Raw genomic sequence first — 13,983 nt, 5'->3', positions numbered from 1 at the left:
ACCAGCATCCCGAACCTCAAAACCAAAATACAAATGAATTACAAATATCGACAGACAGACCCAATACAATTCATAGTTACCAACATCTGGGCTCAGCCCGAGAGCAAGGGCTGGCCCAGAGTCATGCTCCCCACCGCTGCTGTGCCAACCGGAAAAGGAAAGAGAGCTCTTCAAGCTGTCCTCTCCTCTCTTATAGAGTTTTAACATCATCAAGTGCCACCTGAATGACCAGGGCTGATTGGTTCTTGAGTTGGCCTCTCCCCCTAGCGTAGACTAGGTTAACACCCAATAGGGCATGGCTCTGGAGTCAACACCTCCCCTCAGCCAGCCCCATGACTCATCACACAGGAAGTTCTCTTCTTCCTGGCATGGTTTCTGGGCTTCCTGCCCCGGAAGAGTTCCCAGCGAGGCTCAATGAGGTGAGCTGAGTCACTCAAAGAAAACAAAGGTCACTCTGGTTACACTCCACCCATTGTGCTCTAGGATACATGTCTGATTAGATTATGTATCCTAGAGCACACATTATGATCCAATTATGAAGGAAACTAAAACATCATTCACAATAAAGCAAAACATACCATTCAGTGACATTCCCACATATTGGTTTACGATTCAAATGTGATCCACCCCTAGGTCCCAGAAAGATAATCTCTTCAATCAATCATCCCCTAAATAATTATTAATAATTCAAATGTCCACCCCTAGATCTTTGTATCCATTACATAGGATCAATAATATCATAACAATAAAACAATATAGCAAGGATAACACAAAATAAGTACACAGAACACTATCATCATTCCCCCCCCGCCCCGAACAATTGGGGCTCAAAGTCTTGGGGTAAGGGGTGAAGGTCTCATTTTCCATAGCTTCTTCATGCTGAAATTGGACGTAGAGCTGTGGCTGCCCCAAAGAGTCCCATTCCAGAGGTCAGTTCTTTTAGCGAGCTGGAAGGAATTCCAAGAACACTGCATGCTTAGGCAGTCACCGGAAAGCGCAGGGTACTTAAGCCTAAAGGAGACAGAACTAGCAACAAAGTTAACCAAAACAAAGAACAGAAAGAGTAGGCAAGTATGGGCTATTATCCTTCAAATAAAATCATCTCAAAGAACAAAAAAAAGTAGGCAAGTATGGGCTATTATCCTTCAAATAAAATCATTACCAGTTTGGTTGAGATTTCAGTTACGCAAAGATCCAATATCAGAGCCAAACTCAGGTGGGAAATGTTTCTTTTCAAAAGGGACACGATGAGGAAGCCAAGAGGATCCCACCCTAGGTGGAGACTAGGATTGTCCTCCCAGCCTTTCCCCAGATGTACAAGCTTTCCTCCATGAATCACACAAGGTCACCTTCCCTCTGAGTATGACTTCATCTGGCTTCTGTTTTACCCATACCTTAGCTCCCAACTTTATTCTATCAATGGAGCAAGACCCTTTTGCTCCTGTTTCAAAACTCCATGTACAATATAATCTCAGGACATTGGCCCTTTCAGCACAGTCCTCCAGGGCCAGGCTTATCAGTTTAAGCCCTGGGAGGAAGGGATGATCTCCTGCTCTGAGCCCCTGGGAAACCTCACCCAGCACTTCCACCTGCCTGTTTTCCTTGCTTCTGAGGCTCCACAGAACCATAGCCACCTGAAGTACAAAGAACAGTCCAAAAACAGGGAAACATTCAACCAACCCAGCACCCCAAAATGCCATGCTCTCTTGTTAAAGCCAGACCCTGACGACTACACCATATGTTTTAACAACCTGTAACCAGAATGGCCTTTGTTTTCTTTGAGTGATTCAATTTATCTCAGTGAGCTTTACTAGGTGCTAAGCCCCAGACCCAAATCCCATTAGGTGTTAATGTAATCCATGTGGATGTGAACCTCCCAGGGTCCTAAGGGGTGGGACCAACTCAAGAACCAATTACCAGAGCCTGAGCTCTGGTGATTCAGATGATGTTTAATGTCTGAAGCCCTATAAGAAGGGAGTACAGAGCCATTGGTACGGGGCTCCCGAGATGGTGTTGATGAGGAGACTCCGGGCAGCTGCAGCTAAGGAGCCCTCCAGCTTGTAAACCTGAATGTTGAAACTTTGTTGAACTCTGGTAAACTATGTGTTGGGATTTGAATCAGACAAAGTCTGTTGATGTTTGCAATTTGTTTGCATTTTGTTTTGAAGTTCAGGGTGCTGGATTTTTCCCCCTGAACTAACTGAATGATATTTGAATGCTGAATTAAAAGTAAGCTTGTCAACCCCTTCACCTTGCTTCTCTTGCTTAAGCAGATCGAAAGAACCTGTGCTGTTTTGGCAGCTTTCTGGGTGCTGGCTGTGGGTGAATCTTATACCCCCACAGAAGCTGCCAGCCAGATTGTTGACACACAACCCAGCTAGCAGCTTCTGTGGGGGCGTAAGATCCCCCCAACAGCCAGCACCCAGGAGGCTGCCGGGATGCTGGGAAAGCACAGGTTCTTTTTATCTGCTTAAACAAGGAAAGCATGGTGAAGGGGTTGACCAGCTTACTTTAATCCAGCATTCAGTTAGCATACAGACAACATTTATTTAGTTCAGGGGAAAAATGCCAGCATTCAGTTAGCATTCAGTTAGTTCAGGTGAGCATACACACAAGCATCAAGAGACATACTTCAGGGGAAAAAAACCAGCACCCTGAGGTTCAGAACATTCATTTAGTTCAGGGGGGAAAGAACCAGCATCCCGAACCTCAAAACCAAAATACAAACGAATTACAAATATCGACAGACAGACCCAATACAATTCATAGTTACCAACATCTGGGCTCAGCCCGAGAGCAAGGGCTGGCCCAGAGTCATGCTCCCCACCGCTGCTGTGCCAACCGGAAAAGGAAAGAGAGCTCTTCAAGCTGTCCTCTCCTCTCTTACAGAGTTTTTAACATCATCAAGTGCCACCTGAATGACCAGGGCTGATTGGTTCTTGAGTTGGCCTCTCCCCCTAGCGTAGACTAGGTTAACACCCAATAGGGCATGGCTCTGGAGTCAACACCTCCCCTCAGCCAGCCCCATGACCCATCACACAGGAAGTTCTCTTCTTCCTGGCATGGTTTCTGGGCTTCCTGCCCCGGAAGAGAAGCCCCCAGTGCCCAGCAAGGCTCAATGAGGTGAGCTGAGTCACTCAAAGAAAACAAAGGTCACTCTGGTTACACCTTCCTTCCTTCCTTCCTTCCTCTCTCCCTCCCTCCTTTTCTTTCTTTCTTTCCTCCCACCTTTCTTTCCTTCCTCCTTTCTTTCTTTCTTTCTTTCTTTCTTTCTTTCTTTCTTTCTTTCTTTCTTTCTTTCTTTCTTTCCTTCCTTCCTTCCTCCCTCCCTTTCTTTCTTCCCTCCCACCTTCCTTTCTTTCTTTCTTTCTTTCTTTCTTTCTTTCTTTCTTTCTTTCTTTCTTTATTCCTTTCTTCCTTTCTTTCTTCCTTTCTTTCTTCCTTTCTTCTTCCTTTGTTCCTTCCTTCCTTCCTTTCTTTCTTTCTTCCTTCCTTCCTTCCTTTCTTTCTTTCCTTCCTTCCTGCTTCCTTCCTTCTTCCTTCTTTCCTTCCTTCCTTCCTTCCTCCCTCCCTCCCTTCCTTCCTTCCTTCTTTTCTTCCTTCCTTCCTTCCTTCCTTCCTTCCTTCCTTCCTTCCTGTCTGTCTTTCTTTTTCTTTCTTAGAAAATCATTCCCATGAATTCCAGGAAGATATGGTGTGACACAAGTTCCTTGGAAAAGGCCTTCAGAGGATTGACTCAACATGAGCCAATCTCCCACTTTAGTGGAAAAGCTAATATGGGCTTAATCTTGATATTGCTTAATAGCTACATCATGCCCAGTCAAGGGAGGTGATAGTCATGTTGTCTTTTGTCATAGCTGATGAAATCTTTAATACTTTACTCAATTCTTGGGAATGTACTTTAAAAAGCCTAGTGAGTTCAGAGGAAGAAAACGAATAGGGTGAAGTGTGCAAATCAAGTCATGGAGCATTAGTTTCAACTGCGTCTCCAGCAGAGACTTTAGGTGCCGCTACTGTATCTCTAAGAGGCAATGGACGAAGAGAACAGCCCCAGCCCACCCCTTTGCAGAGGTGTGAGGGCCACAGGTCTTGCACATTGCAAATGCTTGCAGACTTTTTCAATGTATTTATATTTTCTGATGTTTCTTTCTCTTTTTTAAAATTCCATTTGTCATATGAGATGGCAGGAGTAGCAGGGGTACTGGAGAAAATTACGAAGATATAAAAGACAAAAGACCTCAACAAAAATTCCTTTTTTAAAAAAAGAGGCAATGGAATCTTGGAGCAACAGTTTCATTGCTATCCTATGAGGAGTCTTTGAAGAGACAGATTACCCATCATGAGTGATTGAGTAAAATATGCAGAGACAAAGGATGAAAGTGAACCTCTTTCCCAGAAGAACTGGATTAACTCTTAATTGGTAATAAAACATCCTGTAGAGAACTCTTCAGAGCCTTGGAATGGTTTGTTAAGAGAACTAAATGGCGGAGCTGTTTCCAGAATTGACGAGACGTCAGCTGTGGTAGTAATGGTAAAAGCTGTGGGTGATTTTTCTCACAGCTGAAAAGTTGTAAATAATTATTTATGTCTTTGCTACATTGTTAACTAAATAGTATAGCCTGTAACCTTAATATTTAAATCTAGGAGATTGGGGGATTGCAGGATTGTGTGTGTATGTGTGTGTATATGAGAAAGACAGAGAGACAGAGATGGAGAGGGGGTAGAGAGACAGAGACAGAGACTAAGAGAGAGAGAGAGAAACAGAGATATGGAGGGGGCAGACAGAGACAAAGAGAGAGACAGACAGAAACAGAGATGTGGAGAGGGAAGATAGACAGAGACAAAGTCAGAAAGTATCATTCTGAGACAGAGACAGAGGCAGAGATAGAGAGAGAGGAGAGACAGAGAGGGGAGGGGAGAAAGACAGAGACAGACAGAGGCAGATAGAGAAAGAGACAGAGGTGGAGAGAGAGGGAGGAACATAGAGATTGAGGCTGAGACAGGTGGAGAAAGAAAAGCAAAAGCTTACGTACAAGAGGTTTCTCCAGTTCGCTGCAATGATAACAGCGTCCCTAAAAATAATAATGAAGCGTCTTACATATACATAGCATTGTACGTGAAAATCACTTGGAGAAATTGAGGGAAAAGCCAATGTCACCAGGTTCTGTGGATGTAGGTGCCAGCTACATCTGGAGTCATCGCAGACTCCAGAGCTCTACACACATTACCCCTGCCCTTCCTGCAGCTGGGAGAAAACAGAAGAAATCAACATCGCTTGGACCAGGCCAAGTTCTCTTTCCAAGAGATGCTTGACCTTGGCCTATGAAACCAACAGCCCCACTCAGAAAGGGTAGACCCTTAAGAACATGGGCTTCTTAACATTTTTTTTGGATCATGGACGTTAGCAGTCTAGTGAGACCTATGAACTTCTCCTCTAAATAAGGTTTTTAAGTGAATGTCAAAATAATAGGATCATAAAGGAAATGAATTATATTGACACATAGTTATCAAAATGTATTTTAAATTCATGGAGCTCAAGTTAAGGAGGCCTGTATTCTGACAAAAGTCCCAACCTGTGTAGCCTAGATTTCAAGCACCAATTCTCATATCCCCTGACTGTTACTAACCAATTCAGAAAATCCACAAAAGGTAACTGTTACTGCTTTGGCTTTTCTCCAGAATGCCAGTATCTCTTCTACCCTGCATTCTTCAATAAAGCCTATCATGGCAAACTAACTGTGAGGATGCTTCACTGGGTCTTTATTAGGATGCCAACAGGCATCTTTTGGACCTAGTACCAAGACTCGAGGATATAACAGAATGCTTAAAAATGGAAGTGCTGTCATATGAAAGAAGAAGTAGATGTGCCTTTTATTGTTCTCAAGGACACAGAAAGAGACCCAAGACCCAACATCTGGGGTGCAGGTGCCTCATGCATCCCAGCCCTTCCAAACTCCCCCTCATCAGCACTCATGCTACTGACTCTCACTTGACATTCCACTCACTGCTATCCTCTGGCCACATCATTATGAGCCAATCTGCCATCACCAAACAAACCCACAAGCTTTCTAATATCTGTCACCCCCAAATTATAAGTATTCTCCATTTATTAGTTTCTACTTGCTACATCTGCTCCCGTTAAGCCAGTCTCATCTTTAAATATGACTTTTCTATACAAAACATGGTTGCCAAATCTTCATGTTATTGCTCAGTCTTTTTCAGTCATGTCTGACTCATCGTGACCCCATTTGGGGGTTTCTCAGCAGAGATACTGGAGTGGTTTGCCATTTCCTTCTACAGTTCATTTTATAGATGAGGAAACTGAGGCAAACAGGGTTAAGTGACTTGCCCAGGGTCACATGGCTAATTAGTGTCATAGGCCAGATTTGAACTCAGGTCTTCCTGACTCTAGGCCTGGTGGTCTGTGCATTGTACCACTTAACTAGTTTTAAAACTCGGGCATGTCTTGTCACTAGATGCGCTTCCTAGAGGTGACTCATTGTTGGTTGTGTATTTTAGTCCAATAGTCAATTCTAGGGGACCCCAATGCCTCTTTGAGAAAATCCCAATTCCTCTGTTGAGTTGTTCAAGCCCTTCAGGACCTGACCCCAAGCTCTCTTTCCAGCCTAGCCCTGTTCCTGGCACGTAAAGGTACTTAATACAAGCTTGCTTATCTAGTGTTGATTGATTCCCTAACCCCTTTTTTTCTATTTGCTGGAAGATTTCATTTGCATTTAAACAAGAATGGTTGGATTTGATCTGGCTTCTACCATTATTTGAGCAACTGGTTTATCAGAGTAAAATGAACACTTTCTTGTTTTACTACTGACCACACTTTACAAAACTAAGGCAAAGTCCTAGAATTTATAATATTGACTGTGGGACTCTCACTCGAGGCTGTATGTACAGTGGAGAGTGATCCAGCTCTGGAGTCTCAGGAACTGGAGCCAAATCTTGCCTCTCATACTTGCTACCAGTGTGACCTTGGGCAAGTCACTTCAGTTTCCTGGGTCTCAGTTTCCTCAATTGTAAAACGAGGAGAGATTTGGATTAGATGGCCTCTGAGGACCTTTTCAGTTTCAAATCTATGATCCTAATAATAAATTCTATATATCCCCTGGTTAAAAATAGTCAATTGCCTCTCTTCTTTCATTTTCTCTATATCTTCCTCCCTTCCTCTCTCTGTTCTCTCCTTCTTTCCTTCCTTCTTCTACCCTTCCTTTCTTCCCTCCTTATTTCTTTCCTTCCTACTTTCCTCCCTCTTTCCCTTCCTTTCCTCCCTCTCTCCTTCCTTCCTTCCCTTTTCTCTCCTTCCCTCCTCTCTCCAATATCCAAACAATTCAATTAGCAAATATTATGAGTTATTCATGATATTGTATAGGATACATTGTGTAGGACATTTCCTTCCCTTCTTCCTTCATTCTCTCCCTCCCTTTTTCCCTTCCCTCCCTTCCTTCTTTCCTTCCTCCCTTCCTTGCTTCTTTCTTCCCATCCTCCCTCCCTCCCTCTTTCCTTCCTCCCTCCCTGCTTCCTTCCTTCCTTTGTTCCTTCCTTCCTTCTTTTCTTCCTTCCTTCCTTCCGAGTGGAATGCTGAAATAGCGAAACCCCCCCTCAGCATGGGAAAAGACCTTACCTCTCCTACCATCCACCCCCACCCTGCACCCCTTCTGTATTTTTAGAACTGCTCTGCTGAGAAAGTAGAGATAAGAAATTACATCAGTAGACAGATACCTGCAAGGTCCTGTTTATCTAGCTTTTACTCCCTTTTGCTAAATACTAGTCCCTGGTCTCATGCCTGTCTTTTTGTTCTTTGTTCTCTGTTGCTGGGAAAAGATTCTGGGTTTAGAATATGAGCTCCAAATCCAGCCAATGGGAAGAGGAGCCAGTAGGGGGTGGGGGAACTCTGTGTTAGGGTCTACATAACTTGCTTTGAGCTGCATGCAATACACACTTGCTTGGGTATGTCCTTTCTCATAAGAAAGTAATGAACTCCTTTTTGCCTTTTCTCAAGAATGGTCTCTGTATATTTTTAGTGTGAGTAGAGGTCTCTGACCCACACACTTCCTTCGTTCCTTCCCTCCTTTCCTTCCTTCCTTCCTTGCTTCCTTTTTTCCTTCCTCTTTCTTTTTTTCTCTCTCTCCTTCCTTCCTCTATCTCTGTATCAACAATCTGGTTAGTAGCTGCTATGAGGGTATAAAGCCAACAACACCCAGCTCACAGAATGCTGCAAGCCCAGGTCCTTTTCAACTGCTTTATTAAGGAAAGCACCTTTAAGGGGTTAACAATCTTACTTTAATCCAGTATACTAATATTTACTTAGTTCAGGGGAAAAAACCAGCATCCTGAATTACAGACCAAATACAATTCGTAGTTATCAACATCTGGGTGTTCAGCCGGGGAGCTCATTATAACGGCTGGCCCAGAGTCACAGGCCACTCCTGCTGTGGCGCAGAGCTCCAAGAGAGAACACTAACCTCTGCACTTATATATTCTTTCAGGGCCCAGAGGGCCCTGACCTCACCCAGGCTGGGCATGGAAAAGTTCCCAACCTCCAATATCACATCAGATATGAATCAATGGCTCCCAATTGTCTCAGTGCTGAAAAATACAAAAACATCCCACTTTATCTGTCCCATTCAAACAAAGGCCAGAATCATTAAAGGTCAACAGCAAAAAGTCCCACCTTAATTACTATACAATCTCTCTCAACATATTTTACATTATTTACACTTTCCTAATCTTTTTGTCATTCCATTTCCTTTCTTGTCTTGCCTGCATTTGTCTCTCCATGTTTAAAGGCCTATTTTTCAGCTCACTCTGGTGCTGATTGGACACTTAGAAGAATGGATGTAAACACCTAATTAGTCACAGCTGTAGAGCCTTTTGTTTGAAGCATTTGTTTACTTATCTCAGTGGCTGATTCCAGGGTGCTGCCAAAACTCTTGTTATTTTCTCAAGCTAGTGACCATTCAAAGTTTTTTGTTTATTTATCTATTTCTTACCAGCCAAAATCTTTTGAATTTGGGTCTTTTCTCCAAGAAATGATTTTTAAATAACCACCTTTCGTTTTCAAAAAGTGTGCTTAGTCATTTTTTATTTTGAGGAGAGGGGAAATTAAATTATAAAGACAAACAGTAAAACATCTAAACAACTCAATTCAGCTCAGAAAACATTATGAGGCATTCATGATACTGTATTGGAAATTGTGCTAGGCAGTGGACAATGTCCACCTGAAAGTTTGGTTAAAGGAGGCAAACAAGCTAGGTGATGTGTAAATTTATATTGTTTATTCTCTTAAAGCTAGCAGATACATACATGTATGGAGCCAGATGAAATCTGACTGTCTGAACAAAAGAATGAGGAGGCTTAAATGCATTTCAGGACAGTCCCAACTTAGCATGTCTGTGTCAATCAAAATTTATGTTCTCCAAGTATGCTTAATCACAGTATAAGAAAGGAATTTCTTAATTGGATAGGTTGTAAATATATTAAGATAAGAGAGTTGACAAAATGTCCATTGAAATTAGGATCCAGGACATCTGTATTTTCTTTATCATTAACATACCATACCATAGTATATGTCTATAAAATACTGAGATAAGAAAAAAGTCCCATTTATTCAAGATAGTGTTTCAGGTTAAGGGTCTTCTTGAATGGCTATGAACAGAGGAAAGAATGTTCCTAAGTCAGCCCCATCTGGGCTTGTTGACATAGGAAGAGGTGTTTTCTGAGTTTACTCAGAGAACAAAGAAGTTGTTGGGTCCAAACTTTTCCTCTGGTTAATTAGTTCAGGCTCTGGCCCTTATTGAAGTTGTTAAATTGATATGAAGTGATTATCAACAAATACAGCCCCTGCTCTCAAAGAATTTATATTCTACTGGGATCTAGCAAGAATACTGACCTGGGGTCAAGGACACCTGACTTCAGACCCAGACTCAGACACTTACTAGCTGTGTGACCTTGAGTAAGGCATCTAACCTCTGTCTGCCTCAGTATTTTTTCATCTATAAAATGGAGATATAATAGTACCTCCTTTCAAGGGTTGTAGTGAGGATAAAATGAGATAATGTTTATAAAATGCTTCACAAACCTTGAAGTGCTATATAAATGCTAAGTAAATACAAAGTATGTGCTTATTGTGGTTCAGTCACTGCAGTGAATGGAAGAGTCTAAGAAGACGAAATTCAACAGGCATACTTTGGTTCAAGAAATCAGCTTCATAAGTATAGCTCAGGGGAGTCATGGTTTGATGGCAATTTATCTGAAAAAGATCTGGAGGTTATAGAAGACCACAAGCTCAATACAGATCAGCAGGGTGATATGGCAGCCAAAAAGGCCAGCTTGAGCTGTATCAAGAAAAGCATGGCTTCCTGGAATAATGATGTCATAGTCCTTATCTACTCTGCTCTAGTCAGACCATGTGGAATATTGTGCTTAGTTTTGGCTGCCACAGTTTAATAAACTAGAGAGTATCCTGACAAGGACAAGGAAGGGAATGAACCTTGATTCTATCGCATAAGAAGCAGTTGGGAGAACTAGGGATATTGAATCTGAAAGAGAGAAGGGGCAGGAGGGATATGATAGTTGCCTTCAAGGGTAGTGTAGGGCCTGGCCACTGAGGGCCCAGTCCTTGGAGCACATGCATGTGTTCCTTATTCTTTTCAATGTGGACATTTGAGGAGCCAGCTTTTGACCATGATGACTTCAGAAGGCACTGTATGTGGTGGAGATAAGCTTTCTTGTTGGCTTCAGGACTAGAAAGCTGACAACTCAACAGAAACAGAGGCTAGCATGCAGAAGGATTGGAATGCTCCTCCCAAGGCCCTTTTGGCCTTTTTTTTTCCTTTCTATACAGCTAGTGAGGCATGAATTGCTGTGGGACAGCTGGAAGGGAGGGGGTGGGACTGGGAAGGACAGATGGCTGTCTTTTCTCATCTGTCCACCATCTCCGTCCATGGGCACATGGTGCCCATTTCTTTTGTCTCTTTTGTGTTTTTTCTTCCCTTAGCTGACTGAATATCTGGAGATGGAATGACCAAGTTATGACATTATAAGCTTTGAAATGCTATTGCAGGTCCCCTTCCCCACTGGAGTCAATTCAAAGATGGCCAGAGCCAGAGCAACAGCACCTTGAATCCACCGAGGAGTCACTGCAGCAAATGAGTGAGTAATCTACTTGATTCAGTCTAACAATATAGGGGGATATATGTGTAAAGCAGTTTAACACAGTGCCTAGCACACAGCAAGTGCCTAATAAATGCTTATGTCCATCCTTTCTTCTTTCCTATTAGCCAAAGCACTGAGTCCCACAAGGAGCCAGCTCAGTTGAACAAGGGAGTGACTCCATCTCATCACTGGGTCAAGGTAAAGGGAAGAAGGTAAAGGATTTCTAGGGTCAAGAGCCCCACATGGTCCTTGTATGTGTACCTACCTACCATTGTGCTATTAATTAAGCCAACTCTCCCCAGGGACCAAGAGTGTGCAGAGGAGAGAGCAAGTTTGTGGTTTGGGTACGTTTTTGTAACTTCTCTTCTTGCTATGCATTCTTGGTAAATTTTGGTTGTTGTTTCAGTCATGCCCAACCCCCCATGACCTCATTTGGGGTTTTCTTGGAAAAGATGCTGGAATGGTTTGCCATTGAAATTTTTGGCAAACATCCCTTTGTGAAAGCTGCTCACTGTCAACTGGTTGATCTCACTGAGGAACACTCTAAATGACACCTCATAAGCGATACCAACCCCTCAGGGTCACCTCTAGAAACCTGAAAAGCAACAGTCAGCTGCCCTGGAGACCCAACCTGCTTATGCAAATGAGGTGGGGAATCGTTATCCTGGAGGAGTTGCCATACAAGTGTTTGAAAGGCTACTGTGTAGAAGTTAGACTTATTCAGAAACTATGGGTAAAAGTTATAATGAGGCAGATTTAGACTCAGTGTTGGGAAAATGGCACCCACAATGAGCTGTCCCAGAGTAGAAGAGACTGCCTGCAGAGAGCCATCCTCTTCCTTGTCATTCTTCAAGCAGAAGGTGGATGGAAATTTGTGGGGGTATGGTATTGTACAGATTCTTTTCCAGGTATGAGTTGGACTAGATGGCAGCTCAGGTCCTTTCCAACTCTCAAATTCTGTGGTTCTGTGATTCTGATCTTTTTCTCATTTCTCTTGCATAATACTTAGTTGGTAATATATTACAGCTGACCCATATGCCTCTCTATTGCCCTTTGAATGACCCTAAACTTCAAGGCTATGAAATCATGTGAGATAATGGCATAAGAGAAGAATATTTTAAAAGTGCTATATGATGTCTGAGGAGGGAAAGGAAGAAAGCCCTGATTTTATTTTCCAAGCATGCCTACTAATATGAGTTATGCAATGATTTGCAATACTAATAAATCATTTTAGAAATTCCATTGTGAAGGGAATCACCCTCAAAACATCACAAAAAGGAAAAAGGAACTTCCTATATAAAAACGTTCATAGCTGTTCCATTTGTCTTAGCAAAAAATGAGGAATGACTTACAATGTTGAATAATTGAGGAACAGTTAGCTAAATGATAATATATTACTTCTCTGACTTTTCTGCTGTGTCCTTATATCTAGCACTTTCCTTGGCCTCCCCTCCCACTTCCCACCTACTTTGGTGTGTTGTTTTCCCCCATTAGATTGTGTGCTCCTAGAGGCAAGGGCTGGTTTTTCTTTTTTCATATTTGTATCTTAAGCCCTTAGTGCAATGCCTGACATAGAGTAGGGGCTTAATAAATATTTATTGACTGGCTGACATCCTAAAAATGATAAATTTGAAATATTCAAGGATATACAGAAAGAAAAGACATGTCTGATGTGATCCAAAGAAAAATTAGAACTGCATGCATCTTGACTGCAATGTTTTTCTTTTTCTAATATTCCTTTTTAAATTAACAAGTATTTACTTTCTCTTTTCCCTATCCCTCCCATTTAAAAGAAAAAAGAAAACTTTGCAACAAATATGCATCGTCAAGCAAAACAAATCCTGCATCATCCATATCCAAATGTGTATGTCACATTCTACATTCTGAACCTAAATGTAACCCTGTGGGATTATAATCCTACTAATATAGTTCAAGAGCCCCTATTAGTATGCTTCTTATTAACAGTTGGCCAATAGATACAATTAGCTCTTAGCAAAGACATTTATTAAGAGAGAAGAATAAGAACAGTAGCTAGAAAGCATTCCTCCTCCCAGAAACTTGAGGTGTACTCTTCCACACATAAAAATAGCATTCATGGAAAGATTAGACACAAATTTACAATCTAATCATAAGGAGGCACAGATACAGGAAACATTGTTGTCAATACAACTCATAACTCTAGAACTTCAGAGCCTACCATAGCTTTCTACTCTGCTTCCAAGGATCACGTTCCTTGAATTTGTTTTGTTCCTTGGGTGACTGTCTCTCTGCATCTGTATCTGTATCTATCTGGAGTGTGAGTCTACGCCCTCAATGGAACCTCAAACTCTCTTGAAATCACTCTTCAACTTCAGGATAGGGGATTTCCTTCTGAGTAAGTCCACAGCTAGATCCCACAGCTGATGAGTGGGTGGAGAGAGGGGGAGGAGAGTTAAGAGAAATATTCTCTTCCCCTTTCTATAGAGATCTCCCTCCAGATGCTCTGAACCTTAATAGCCTCCCACTGTAAACTATTGGTTGGCTTGTTTTTTAAAAATGTAGGCCCAAGGTGTGAGACAGATTCTGTCTCATAATGTCATTGGTCCTCTTCGAGAACAAAGATCGAACAACAACAGACAATCATTAGATGTTTCCTGTTTCTTTCTCCAAAGGTCAAGGGTACATAATACATAAACCGATTAAGGAACTTCATCATACCTTGATGTGGGGTTGTAAGAAAACTCTTTAAAACCTCCTTGACATATTTATTCTGTATGTACATATACATATATACATATACACATACACACATATAGATAGATAGATGGATAGCTAGAT

General features: G+C 42.0%; 1 long non-coding RNA gene across 1 annotated transcript in view; it reads left to right on the top strand.

The window, feature by feature from the left end:
- Positions 1–11,088: 11,088 nt before the first annotated feature.
- The window catches only part of LOC118857264, a 59,130-nt gene continuing 56,235 nt past the window's right edge, over positions 11,089–13,983 (top strand). Inside the window, exons 1-2 of the long non-coding RNA XR_005010911.1 lie at positions 11,089–11,163; positions 11,292–11,378. This is a non-coding gene — a long non-coding RNA (uncharacterized LOC118857264). The remainder of the gene's footprint in view (positions 11,164–11,291; positions 11,379–13,983) is intronic.

The sequence above is a fragment of the Trichosurus vulpecula genome, chromosome 7 (assembly GCF_011100635.1).
Source record: "Trichosurus vulpecula isolate mTriVul1 chromosome 7, mTriVul1.pri, whole genome shotgun sequence".
In the NCBI taxonomy this organism is placed as follows: domain Eukaryota; kingdom Metazoa; phylum Chordata; class Mammalia; order Diprotodontia; family Phalangeridae; genus Trichosurus; species Trichosurus vulpecula.
This window is presented reverse-complemented; position numbering and strand designations above follow the sequence as displayed.